The 13432-nt window shown below is 41.2% G+C and overlaps 1 protein-coding gene across 20 annotated transcripts in view; it reads right to left on the bottom strand.

Moving 5' to 3' along the window:
- Positions 1 to 13432, bottom strand: part of LRRFIP2 (LRR binding FLII interacting protein 2) — a 105392-nt gene that overhangs the window by 71516 nt on the left and 20444 nt on the right. The gene's annotated exons all lie outside the window — the stretch shown is intronic.

Below are 13432 nucleotides of genomic sequence, written 5' to 3'. Positions count from 1 at the left end.
AATTCTTGGGGCAAATGGAAAAAGAAAATGACAGCAGGAAAAATCATGGGACTCGATCACCCCTGGAACAAAACTGCCTTAGGCTGTGTTAATTTAGAAACATTCCAAATGTGTTAAGACATTCACTGTACTACTCAACGTAATAATTAGAATCGTACAGTGACCGCTAAGAAAGAACTTGTAGGAAAAGCTGAGAACTAACCACTATGGTTTGAGTACCTTCTACATTAAAGACTCTCCCTTTACCATCAAGATTTTGTGGGGCGCCTGGGTGGCTCAGTCGGTTAAGCGTCCGACTTCAGCTCAGGTCACGATCTCACGGTCCGTGAGTTCGAGCCCCGCGTCGGCCTCTGGGCTGACGGCTCAGAGCCTGGAGCCTGCTTCGGATTCTGTGTCTCCCTCTCTCTCTGCCCCTCCCTCATTCATGCTCTGTCTCTGTCTCAAAAATAAATAAACGTTAAAAAAAAAATTAAAAAAAAAAAAAGATTTTGTATTATCCTCTTTTGGAATTTAAGAAAGTAAAAATATTGTGTGGGTTTGCAAGCCAGGATGGTGGCATCGTAGGAGGACCCTATGCTTACCTTCACCCTAGAACACAACTAGATACTATCAAATCATTCTGAATACCCATAAAATCGACCTGAGGACTAACATAACAACTGCACAACTAGAGGGACAGAAGAGGCCACATCAAGGAAGGTGGAAATTTAGATTAAAACCTGGAAGGAGAAGGAGAAGGAGAAGAGAAGGAGAAGAGAAGGAGAAGGAGAAGAGAAGGAGAAGAGAAGGAGAAGGAGAAGGAGAAGGAGAAGGAGAAGGAGGAGGAGGAGGAGGAGGAGGAGGAGAAAAGAAAGAAAGAAAGAAAGAAAGAAAGAAAGAAAGAAAGAAAAGAAGGAGAAAGAAAGAAAAGAGAAAGAAAGAAAGAAAGAAAAAGAAAGAAAGAAAGAGAAAGAAAGAAGGAAAGAGAAAGAAAGAAGGAAAGAAAGAGAAAGAAAGAAAAGATGAGATTCAATAAAAAGATACATAACTCCATTTTAAAATGGGCAAGCGGGGGGGGGGGGGGGCGCCTGGGTGGCTCAGTCGGTTAAGTGTCCAACTTCAACTCAGGTCATGATCTCACGGTTGGTGGGTTCGAGCCCTGCGTCGGGCTGTGTGCTGACAGCTCGGAGCCTGAAGCCTGCTTCGGATTCTGTGTCTCCTTCTCTCTCTGTCCCTCCCCAACTTGTGCTCTATGTCTCTCAGAAAATAAATAAATGTAAAAAAAAAAAAAAAAAGTTTAAATAAATAAAATGGGCAAAGGATTTGACTAGGTATGTCTGTAAAGAAGATACACAAATGGCCAATAAGCACATGAAGAGATACTCAACATCATTAGCCATTAGGGAAATGCAAATCAAAACCACACTGAGATATTTCACACCCACTAGGACGTGTAAAATTAAAAATAAATAAGTAACTAGTGTTGGCAAAGATGCGGAGAAATCAGCACCCTTAAACGCTGGAAAGGTAAACGGCGCAGCCACTATTCAAAACAGTTTAGCAATTCCTCAAAACATCAACCATCTTCCACAGAGGCCTCACCTTCCCCCAGCGAAGAGGCTCTGTTCCCCTATCTTCCAATTCTAGAAATGGAACCTTTGCCACGCTTGTTCAAGACCAAAGGTCTCAGGGCCTCCCACTTCCTAACCAAATCTTCCTTTATAATATCCCTTGGTTCCCACCTTTGCTTTCCATTCCAAAAGACTCCCCCTCTCCCAAGCAGGCTCTTACCACTTTCAGCCAGAATACTTCATTCCCTCATTCTAACTTCACTTTCTCCATCCCCACTCTCCTCCCATCCTTGCTATTCCATACTACACACTGTTCAAATAATCTGTCTGCAACACCAAGGAACAAGTGAGATAAAACATCCCCACGTAAAATATGATTAGCCACAATATATTTTGTGGTATCCGATGCTCAAAATCATCCTTACACAAATTTGGATTCTGTTACTCCTTTGGTAAAACAAACGCAGGAGAACAGGCTAAAATAAAACTACGGTGGCTCCCAGTGGCCTTCCAGATAAGAAACTCAACTGAAACCAATCCTATCATAAATCCTCCATCCGTCCAGTGGGTTGACAAGTAAGGCAGGATCCATCCGATTCACTGCATAGTGCTCACTGTTTCCTTGGAATACAATTCACAAGTCAAATTTCATTTGGGACTATTTGGGGGGGGAGGGAGGGAGTTATGTTTACTTAAAAAAATAGCTTGAATCCATCATCCTAAGATTCAAAGGCAAGAAAATTAATTATAAGCTATATAACTTAATATAAATATAAATATACCCCTCCCGAGACACACACACACACACACACCCTCTCCGTGCTCTGATGTGAACCCCATCTTCCCCAGGGATCTTGCCTCAACCAGGTGATCTCTCTTCTCTGTCTTCACTCTTATTGGCTTGTTCTTCCCATTAGGTAGGTTCAAACTCCCTCCCATCCTTCAAAAACAAATACTGGACAAACAATCCCATCCTGGTTCGATTCCGCCTTATCTTGTCTTCACAGCCGACTTTTGTCACACCTCCTCCTTGTTTCTCCCTCTCTCCACATGACTGCCTTCTGGCTCCTGCCCCCATCATCTTCCTGCCACTGCCCCTGCAAGTCAGTCACTAATGACCTCTAACTACCAAGCCCAATAGGATTCTTCTGTTCTTCCCTCGCTTGTCAGTTCTGCACTTCCAACATCCCTCACCACTCAATTCCTTCTTAAAACTCTCAGCTCGTGGCTTTCTGCAATACTAATCTCCCAGTTTTCCTCATGACTCTCTGATCTCTCCTCCTCAGAACTTACCATGAGCTCATTTTTCTCTACTAGCTCCTTAAATTGTAATGCAACCAAAGCTTCCAGGCTTAACTCCCTCTTTTTACTCTAGGCTCCAAGGTGACACTGATGACCCGTAAGTCTTCTGTCCACCTCAGACTTTTCTCCCACTGTCCTGATCCAACTGGCGATGAACTACTTGGGCTGTCCCACTGGAACCTGAGACAACATATTACAAACTGAATCTATAGCCCTTCCTTTCAGCTTGCTCTTCCTCTTTCTGTTCCAGTCACCCAAAACCTGAGGTGAAGAATCAACATATAATGCCCCTCTTTCTTTTTTTACGCCCCCCCCCCCGACACATACATTAGGTCATTCAACCTCAACTAGGTAGCTCCCATCAAGATTCTCTCTCTTCACTATTCCTTCCATCCAAACTGTCCTCCCCATTCCCGCTATCACTGCCTTAACTCAGGCTCTTGGCATCTCCAGCGAAGATGACTCCAGCAGCTCCCCGGCTAGATTTCTGCCTCCTACCAGTCATTCTCCACATGGTAGCTAAACCCGTTATGCTACAAATCAAACCTGAAAAGGGTTTTACCCTTCAGTGGCTCCTCCACAGCTTGCAAAACCAAACTTAAACTCCGAAGCACACAAATCCCTTCACGATCGGTCCCTACGGTCTCTCTAGCATCGTCTCCTCCCATTCCCCAACCTCTCCCCAGCCATACTGAGTTATCACCCTGGCAGCTTCCCATATGGTTCTCCTTGTTTCACACCCACATGCCTGTAGAGCACTTAGAAAACAATACAGAAAAACCCGTAAAACAATACTGTTCACGGAGCTATGTATTAGAACTTTTAGAACATAGACAGGAAGGGTATCTTATGATTTTATTACAGTAGTTCCCTGTTGGGTGAGAGGGGTAGGGGAAGATAGGCCTAGGGAGTGAAACAAAGGACCCTAGACTTGGTTTATAATGTCTTCTTTCTCCCTTCTTTCTCATCTTTTTTAATCTGAAACAATTATCACCAAACATTATACTATTATCAAAACCTTCCTGCATTTAATATTCTCAAAGAGTAGTGCATGAAAACACACACTTCAATGTCTTAAAAAAAAAGAGAAACCTCTAGCTTTAAAACTTTTGTCCTACTGTGCTCATGTAACACTTTTCAAGGGAGGCAAATTAAAACTTTGCAATTTGGCAGAAATGCACTTAACCAAGCCAAGTGTGGAGTTGCCAGCCTGCATGTATATCCATTAGATAAAACCCATGTAACTGGCATAAGAAGAAAAGACAAAATACAATCTGGATCTTTACAGACTACGCTTTAATTTCAAGAAACTTGAAATACAAAATTCTAGAAAGTGAAACATTCAAGGAAAATGACTAATTCAGGTAGCTAAGACTCAGAGTTTACTGTGTTTAATTTTGTTTATTTTTCCATGACACTCATGCCAAAAGAACCGTGAAAGACAAATTGAGACATAATATTTATTGTGTTGCTATGGTTTCCAGACTAACAAATAAAAATCATTACTCGATTTCTTAGCAACTTCCCTTTAGTAGAAAATCTCAGGTACCATTTTTTCTTAATTAAATCTTACAACGTAATTATGGTTAACTACTTTTTATAAAGTTTTTGGTAGTTGAAGACCAACTGGATAAATTTTTCTGAGCACAAACAGCTACATGTATTAGATAAAATCTAGGGATTTTTAAGCCATTTTCTTCTGATGTCAAACGACTATATACTCCTTTTATTGAGACCTTTCGATGGCAAAATATTCTTTTGTAATGAGAGAGGAAATTTAAGATTACAGACTTTACTACTGAAGTCTGAATATAACCTAACAAAGAGATCACTCAGGAGAACTGAAACTTTGGATCTGCAGTGACACATCTAACCAAAGGGAAATTACGAATCACAGTAGAAATACTTTGGGAGAAAACAAAGGGTGTTGCCAGTAACGTCTTCATATTTAGGTTACTGATACTGTGCCGTTTGAACTTTTTCCTCCAAATTCCTGTAAGTCACAGGAATGGTAAAGATTATGACAATGAATGCTATACCAAATATATTTCAATCACACGGACACAAAACTAAATCTTGTTAATTTTGGTTAGAAGAACAAATCAAGAAATACTCAGAGTGACGCTGGCCACTACAGAGCCAGAACTCTGACTCAGTTCCAGGGGTAAATGGGGAAAAAAATGGAGAGAGTTCTGAACTCAACAGACACTGGTTGCATTCATGTATTAATGCCACTGGAAGGAATTCTAAATGACTAAAAACAACTTAGATTTGCTCTTTCAAAGGATTTGTCTAATAAAAACAGTAAGTACAGGGGGAGAATTTTTTTTTAACTGAGTAGAAATAAAAATATAGTCACTCTCCAAAACTCTGAAAAATTAACTCACATTTCATAACCTTTTATAAATTTTTGAAGACCACTGTTGAGAACACTCGAAAGTACTTAAAAATTTTTTTTCTAATGTTCATTCATTTTTGAGAGAGACACAGAGTGTGAGCGGGGGAGCAGAGAGAGAGGGAGACACAGAATCTGAAGCAGGCTCCAGGCTCTGAGCTGTCAGCACAGAGCCCAACACGGGGCTTGAACCCACAGGCCGCGAGATCATGACCTGAGCCAAAATTGGGTGCTTAACCAACTGAGCCACCCAGGTGCCCCAAAAATATTTTAAACAAGAATAACTCTGCTTCCTATGAAGTCAGCTTTTCAGACAAATCTGATTTGCACAGAACAATGTGAACCAAACACAAAAGGATGATCAAAAAAGTGTCAGAATTAAGACTTGAGACTTGACCTTGAAATCCTTGGAGTGCTTTAGGACTCAACCTGAGGAATGATTACTTTCAACTCTGTACTTCCTCCCTAGACAATCTCACCAATACTCACAATTTCAATTACCTTCTACATGCTCATAAGTCTCAATTTTTATCTACAGCCCAGACCTCTCCTTGGAACTCTTGATCCACATCCACAAACTGCCTCTTCATAATCTCCACTTAGATGCCTCCCGGACACCTTAAATACAATACACATAAATCCGTGATCCTCCCTCTCCAAGCCTCCTCCCCACTTGAATGTTCCCTACCACCACCCAGGATGCACAATCCAAACCTTTCCCTCTCTGCTACCCAAACACAGCCACTCACCAAGCATCGACTACTTACTTCTCCGTCCCAACCACCTCTCAACATGCCCAGCGTCATACCTCTGGGCCAGGCCCCCACTGCCTCTGAAAGTCTCACGACTCATCTCCCCACATCCACTAATGTCCTTTTTGATATAATCTCCAACCTGCCCTAAAGTCATCCTTTCAAGGCACAGATCTGATCACGTCATGCCCCTACACAAAACCTTTCAATGGTTTTCCACTGTTCTTAGGACACAGACCCAAATCCTAAATACGGTCTCAAAGAACCTGTCTCAGGGTTCTCAGCCTTGGCCCTACTGACATTTGGGCCAGATAATTCTTTGTTGTGAAGGGTATCCTGTGCACAGCAAGATGTTTAGGGGCAACTCTGGTCTCTAGCCACAAGCTCTAGTAGCACACCCCTCCTCCTGTTATCCCCAAAATACCTCCACACATTGCCAAATGTCCTCTGGGAGACAAAATCACCCTTGGTTGAGAACCACTGGCTTATATGATCTGGCTCCTGCCTACCTCTCTGACTCCTCTCCTCCTTGCTGCGCATGTTGGCGTTAGTGATCTCACGGAAGGCATAATACTTTCAGGGTGTAGGCGCCGCCATGCAAATTTCAGTCCTACCCTTTCTAGCTATGTGACCTTGAGCAAGTTACTCACTTCTCCACGCCTTGCATTCACCACGGATGACATGAGAATAGCAGACCACCTCACAGCGTCGTCATGAGGACTAAATCCCTTTAAAGAACTCAGGACAGTGACTGGTACATAATACAAGCTCAGGAATCAGTAAATAGTAGCTGTTGTTATTATTCTTCGAATCCTCCATACTCTTTTAGTCTCAAAAGCTTGTCACACATTCTTCCCTCTGACTGGAAAGCTCTTAACCTACATCCGGCAACTCTCTTTCCCCTCAATAATTCCACTCCTTCTTCAGAACTCAGTTGAAAGGGCACTTCCTCAGGGAAGCCTTCCCAAAGCCCCCAGACATGTCAAGCCCCACTGCCACACACTCTTTAATAAAAGCATTTACTTTTTATTCAAAGCACTTAACACAGTTGCAAACAGATTACCGTATTTCCTTGATTCTAAGAATGCCGCTGATCAGCACTGACAATCACAGCTTGCAAGACAAAAAAAGAAATTACCGTGTAACATGTAGCTACTAATTTTGAAGAAGAAAAAGGAACTGAAAGTTGAGCTAGTCCATTATGTAGTTTCCCCTGTAGAATCTAAGCCCCATGAGGGCAACGACCGTGTTAGACGTGTCTACCCCACATCCCTCATGCCTGACACGGTGCTTGCAGAGAACAGACGTGCATACTGAATGGATGCCATTCAACATCTGTGCGGTTTTTTTCAACTCTATTCTTAAATGAAAGATGGTATTAACACCCATAAATATTGTGATTATGCTAATTCACAATATTTGCATCTTCAAAAGCTGCTATCCTTGTCAAAGTTTTTCATCCTTAATTCATCCTAAAAATGAGTACGTTACTCAAGTAAAATAGTGAGACAACCACAGGACCATTAGCTCTACCAACCTATTTAGTTAGCATTCCACAAAACAATAACACCAGATGAGGAAGGGTGCCTGGGAGGCTCAGTTGGTTAAGCATCTGACTTCGGCTCAGGTCATGATCTCATGGTGTGTGAGCCCTGCCTGCATCAGGCTCTGTGCTGACAGCATGGAGCCTGCCTGGGATTCTCTCTCTCTGCCCCTCCCCCGCTCATATTCCATCCCCCCCCCCCCCCCAATAAATAAATAAATAAATAAACGAACAAACAAACTTTAAAAATAGAAAACAGGGGCACCTGGGTGGCTCAGTTGGTTAAGCATTGGACTTCCACTCAGGTCATGATCTCATAGTCCGTGAGTTCGAGCCCCACATCGGGCTCTGTGCTGACAGCTCAGAGCCTAGAACCTGATTCAGATTCTGTGTCTCCCTCTCTCTCTCTCAAAAAAAAAAAAAAAAAGGCAAGCAAAAACATTAAAAAAAATTTTTAATACAAAACAATAACACTGGACAGTATCTTTTAAACTATAAGCACAATTCTTCCCTTTACATCCTTCCATTCAGGCTGCTAATCCATAATCAAAACCCACAAGCTTCTGATTCTCACACTAGATGCCTGGATGACTGACTATTACTTCTGTAGGCAGCAAAATGCAATCCAACCACTGACCATCAACAGATAAACGGATAAACAAAATGTAATATATCAAACAGTGGAAAATTATTCAGCCATAACAAAGGAGTGAAGTAATTTAAAGGAGGGGGAAGGAATGAAGTTCTGACACATGTTACAACATGGATGAATCTTGAAATCCTTATGCTAAGTGAAAAAAAGGCAAATACAAAAGGATAAATACTATATAATTCTACTTATATGAAATATCCAGAATTAAGCAAACTCCTAGAGACATAAAATAGATTAAAGGTTACCAGGGGCTGGAAGAAGGGGAATGAGGAGTTCTTACTTAATGGCTACAGAATTAACATCTGGGGTGATGAAAAGGTTTTGGAAATAGACAGTGGTGATGGCTACACAACACTGTAAATGCAATGAATGCCACTGAATTGTAGTCTTAAAATGGTTAAAATGGCAAATTTTGTTATATATATTATAATCACAACTTTTAAAAAATAATGTTGTAAAATACCAAAAACCATTTCAAAACCATACCAAAAACATTTCAAATGGGTGAATTATATCTTAATAAAGCTATTTTTATTTTTTAATTTGTTTTTAACACTTATTTATTTTTGAGACAGAGAGAGACAGAGCATGAAGGGGGGAGGGGCAGAGAGAGAAGGAGACACAGAATCGGAAACAGGCTCCAGGCTCCGAGCCATCAGCCCAGAGCCTGACGCGGGGCTCGAACTCACGGACCGCGAGATCGTGACCTGAGCCGAAGTCGGACGCTTAACCGACTGCGCCACCCAGGCGCCCCAATAAAGCTATTTTTAAAAAATGAAATCTGAAAGCTCTAGCAGCCACAAATGTTGAAAAGAAACAAAACCTTCCTTCGTTATCACAAGTAGGTGTATGCTCCAAACACGTCCACACGTACATCTGCTCAACAAGTCTCTGAACACTCCATTTGCTAGACTCCAACTCCAGCTCCTATAAAATCAATTTCTATGCTCGTCACCGATCGTTTAGATTTAAGAGAACTGTCCGTTAAGAGCATGAATCTTTCTGGGTCCTGGATCTCAAGGGAAATCACAGAATTTTAGAGCTGGACGGACTCTCAGATCATAAGATCCGAAATTAAGCAATGTTCTGATAACTTCCATCTGGAGAGATGTGCATGAAACATGTTTTCTTCGTATTTTCAGCTCCAAAACAAGGAGATTAGTAATATTCCAGGCTTCTTGATACCTTAAAAAGACTGCCTGCTATCCCTTCAAAGGCTTAACTTCTTCTGGGAACACTCACCATAACATTCACCAAACTTACTGCAAGTAAGGCGGCATAAGTAGCTTTTGCCCAACCCTCATCTTTTTCCTTTGGAGAGCCAGCGGCCTCAGGCTTCCCAATTTGATACGCTCTGTGCTGTTAGGTAATTTTCGCTTAAAGTCCATGCTTCAATTGCATTTCCCCCAAACCTCTGGAACAATCAAAGCCAAACAAGCAAGAAAGGAAAGAATCCGCACTGGTCTTCTGACGCCCTAGAGGACTTGCTGGTGACCCCTTCTGACTCAGCTCCTCTGAGTTCTTCTGAGAGCTGTGACAGACCACCCCCCCCCCCCCCCCGCCCCCAGCCGCAGAGCAGTCACATGCCTACTACATGGTGGGACTTCTAAATCCATCCACATTCCTGCCTTCCCAGAGCAATCTTCAAACTTCTAAATGAACTTCTTAGAACGTACACAGGTCTTACAAAACAAAGACTTCGACCCCTGTAGATGGGTGGTGATAATGGTTACACAACGATGTGAATGTACTTAAAGCCACAGAATCCTACATTTTAAAAATGGTTAAGACGGCAGGTTTTGTGTGTGTTTTACCACAATGTACTCAGTTCCATATTTAGCAGGCAAACTATCCTGTCTGCAGAATATATTCATGCCTTTTGTTTCTTTTCCTCCTCATTCTCCCCAGTTCCCTGACTTGGGATCAACTGAGGAGCAAAGAAACCTGAGCAAATAGTAAGCAGGAGGAAAAAGAGATTATTTTTCTGTATTTATGGCATTCCCTGTCTACTGCAAAAAGCAATTTGAAGTGAGAAAAGAAAAATTAAACACTTAAAATTTAACTATAAAAAAAAGGATTAAGCTATTTGTCCTCTTTAAAAATGATAAGGGTTATGTTCATTTTTGTTTCTTCCTAACTTCAGGTATGTTTTGTGTGTGTGTGTGTGTGTGTGTGTGTGTGTGTGTGTGTGTGTGTGTGTGAAAGGAGAAAATAAGGATTAAGGACTATCTGCGAGTGTCAACCAAGCAATGTATGAATGGACAATTAAGAATTGGCTATGAAAACTGTAAAGGGAAGAAAAATAACCACAAGGAATATATGAAAGAATTGTTAAAACTGCCGAACTTCTAAAGTTTTCAAACCACTACAGCACACATTGGGCACCCATGCAAATAAAAGTCGTCAATTTAGTAAAAACTGTCCCTTTCACATTGAAGGCTAAGCTCAGCTTTTTGACCAGGTTATTGGAGATGGTATATTCATATTGAGAGCTCTGAAAACAGAAACATAAACTAGAAATACTGGCCTTTTAAACCCTTTTATAGTAATAACTTTTATTATTATACTATAACTTATCCTTTAATAATCAGATTAAATTTGTTATTTCATAGCAAAATAATAATATACAGGGAGGAAAACAACCTGGAAGTATAAAAAACTGACCATCCAAGTGTATTTTGGTTCATGGTCCCCAAACCTGACTGGCCATCAAAATCCTCTGGGAGGAAGTGTGTGTGTAGGTGTTTGTGCATACCCATACGTGCACACACACTTAAACACAGGTTTCTGAGCTCAACCCCCACAGATTCAGATTCGCAAGCACAGGTAAGGCCTGGGAATCTGAACGCTGAAAAATCTCCCCGAGTCTGGCAATCAAAAATGTTTTAGAACACCTATCTTACTACATTTTTTTTTTACAAAAAAAAGACTCTTTTACCTGTATTCTCACTTTCAATTATGACATTAATAAGCAACAAAATAGCCACTGCAAGCCTAACACTATGCTAAAGGTTTACATGCTTTATTTCCTTTAATCGCCACAACAGCCTTATAATACAGGAAGACAATACTGTTCCCATTTTACCGATGAGGGAACTGAAATCCACAGTAGCTACTTAACAAAATTACTCAACCAGCAACTAGCAGGGCCAGAATTAAAAGCCACACTTACAACTCTCCAAAGCCTGCCTATTCTGGAAGAGTATGGTACAGCAGAATGAACAATGGCTTTACAGAGCTGAATTTGCGCCCCAGGTCTCATACCTTTTAGACATTCATCTCAGCTTCGTCTGTTTCCTTGTCTGTAAATAAGGCTAATAATAATACCTATCCTACCTAACACACAAAGTTATTATGAGAATCAAGATGTGCAAGTACTTTCAAAATCATGAAAAGCTACAGGAAACAAACTGGGGGAGTTGGAGAATATTGAGTAACAGTATAGCATAGCGAGTGTTTGAATGCTCAGACCTTGGAGCCAGACTTCATGTGTTTGAACCCAAGCTCTGCTATTTCCTGCTTATGTGACCTGAGGAAAAATATTTTTTTATATTTTTTTTTTTTTAACGTTTTATTTTATTTTTGAGACAGAGAGAGACAGAGCATGAACAGGGGAGGGGCAGAGAGAGAGGGAGACACAGAATCGGAAGCAGGCTCCAGGCTCTGAGCCATCAGCCCAGAGCCCGACGCGGGGCTCGAACTCACGGACCGCGAGATCGTGACCTGAGCTGAAGTCGGACGCTTAACCGACTGAGCCACCCAGGCGCCCCGAGGAAAAATATTTAACTCTTCTGTGAGATGGTTTCTTTATCTGTTAAGATGGAGATAATAATAAAACCAATCTCAGAATTTTGTGAAGATTAAATGAATTAATGCAGCTTGAATGCTTACAATAGTATTTGTCACACAGTAAGTATGCAAGTGTTAAATGTTTAAAGGCACCCACTTTTGCAAATGAAGTGTCACATCCAAAAAAAAAGAGTTGAAACATTTAGTAAAATGCAGACAAGCCTAGAAGGTGCTCACATTTGCTTTCCTTATAGAAATCTGGATAAATCTCTCCAATTTGGGAGGTAAACATTTTGAGTAGTTTCAGTTTTCAACTAAAACTATGTGGCTCCCAAAATGCCTCATTTTTGCAAATACTTAACATCGCTGTAACTCCTTTTCATTCCATTTTCAAGTATCTTTTACCCTTTTATCTGAAAATAGCTCACTTGATTTTTTTGAGAGAGAAAGAGAGGGGGCGCAAGTGAATGAGGGGCAGAAAAGAGGGGAGAGGGACAGAGACAGAGACCGAGAGAGAAGCAGGGCTCACCCAGTTTGGGGCTCAGGCTCACCCGATGTGGGGCCTGAACTCACGAACTGTGAGATCATGACCTGAACCGAAGTCAGATGCTTAACGACTGAGCTACCCAGGCTCCCCTCGCTTGAGTTTTTTTAAATATCACAATTTTGTCAACCGTTTTCAGATCACTTTTGTCTTTGCCTCAAACATCGTTCTACAGAATTTGACTTCTAATTCCAAAGCTAACTGAGTAGCTGACCAGAGGAAAAAGTTAACAAAGAGCTGGACCAAAAAGAGACCGTATAATATGTCAAAAGGAAACAGCACTAGCCCTAAATGAGCTATTTACTAAGAATAACAAAGAGGAAGTGGTGAGGGCCTAATCCTCACAAAAAGAAGATAATTTAATAATGCGCTACCCGATTCTCGTGCCAGATTAGTTTACCGTCAGGTCTGCAGCTGCAGACAGAGTCAGAGTCTGAAACAAAGTTGGCACCTCACTAAGAAATCACAGCTGGGAGTCATCTTAAATTTCCAATATGCAACAGGAAATGCTGCCAGTGATTCAATAGGTGACAGCCCTTTCCATTTGTTTCTTTCTCCTAAGTTGTCAACAAACCAAAACAAAAATGCTGCAGAAGCTCTGGTACTAGCTAAAAGTTAAACATAAAAATTCCAACGCAGTATTTCAAAACCCGGCTAAAACAACTGAATCTGAGCAGACACCAAATAAGGATTGTTTCCGTCAACATTTCTACAGTGCCTCCTGGAATATGTTAACGGTACAGCCCATGAGCGTTTCTAGGATACAGCTGTCAGATTTGCCACATTCTAATTACGTTAAGTTTCAATACTGAAGGTTAATTACAAATTTCAAAACATTCCAACAGGTACCTCAAAGTAATCCGCAACAAATAAAAGGAAAAACTAATTTCAGGTAAGAGGAACAG

The sequence above is a fragment of the Panthera pardus genome, unplaced genomic scaffold (assembly GCF_024362965.1).
Source record: "Panthera pardus isolate Hobbes unplaced genomic scaffold, ASM2436296v1 HiC_scaffold_16, whole genome shotgun sequence".
Lineage (NCBI taxonomy): Eukaryota > Metazoa > Chordata > Mammalia > Carnivora > Felidae > Panthera > Panthera pardus.
Note: the sequence above shows the minus strand (reverse complement) of the source record. Positions and strands in the feature narration are given on the sequence as shown.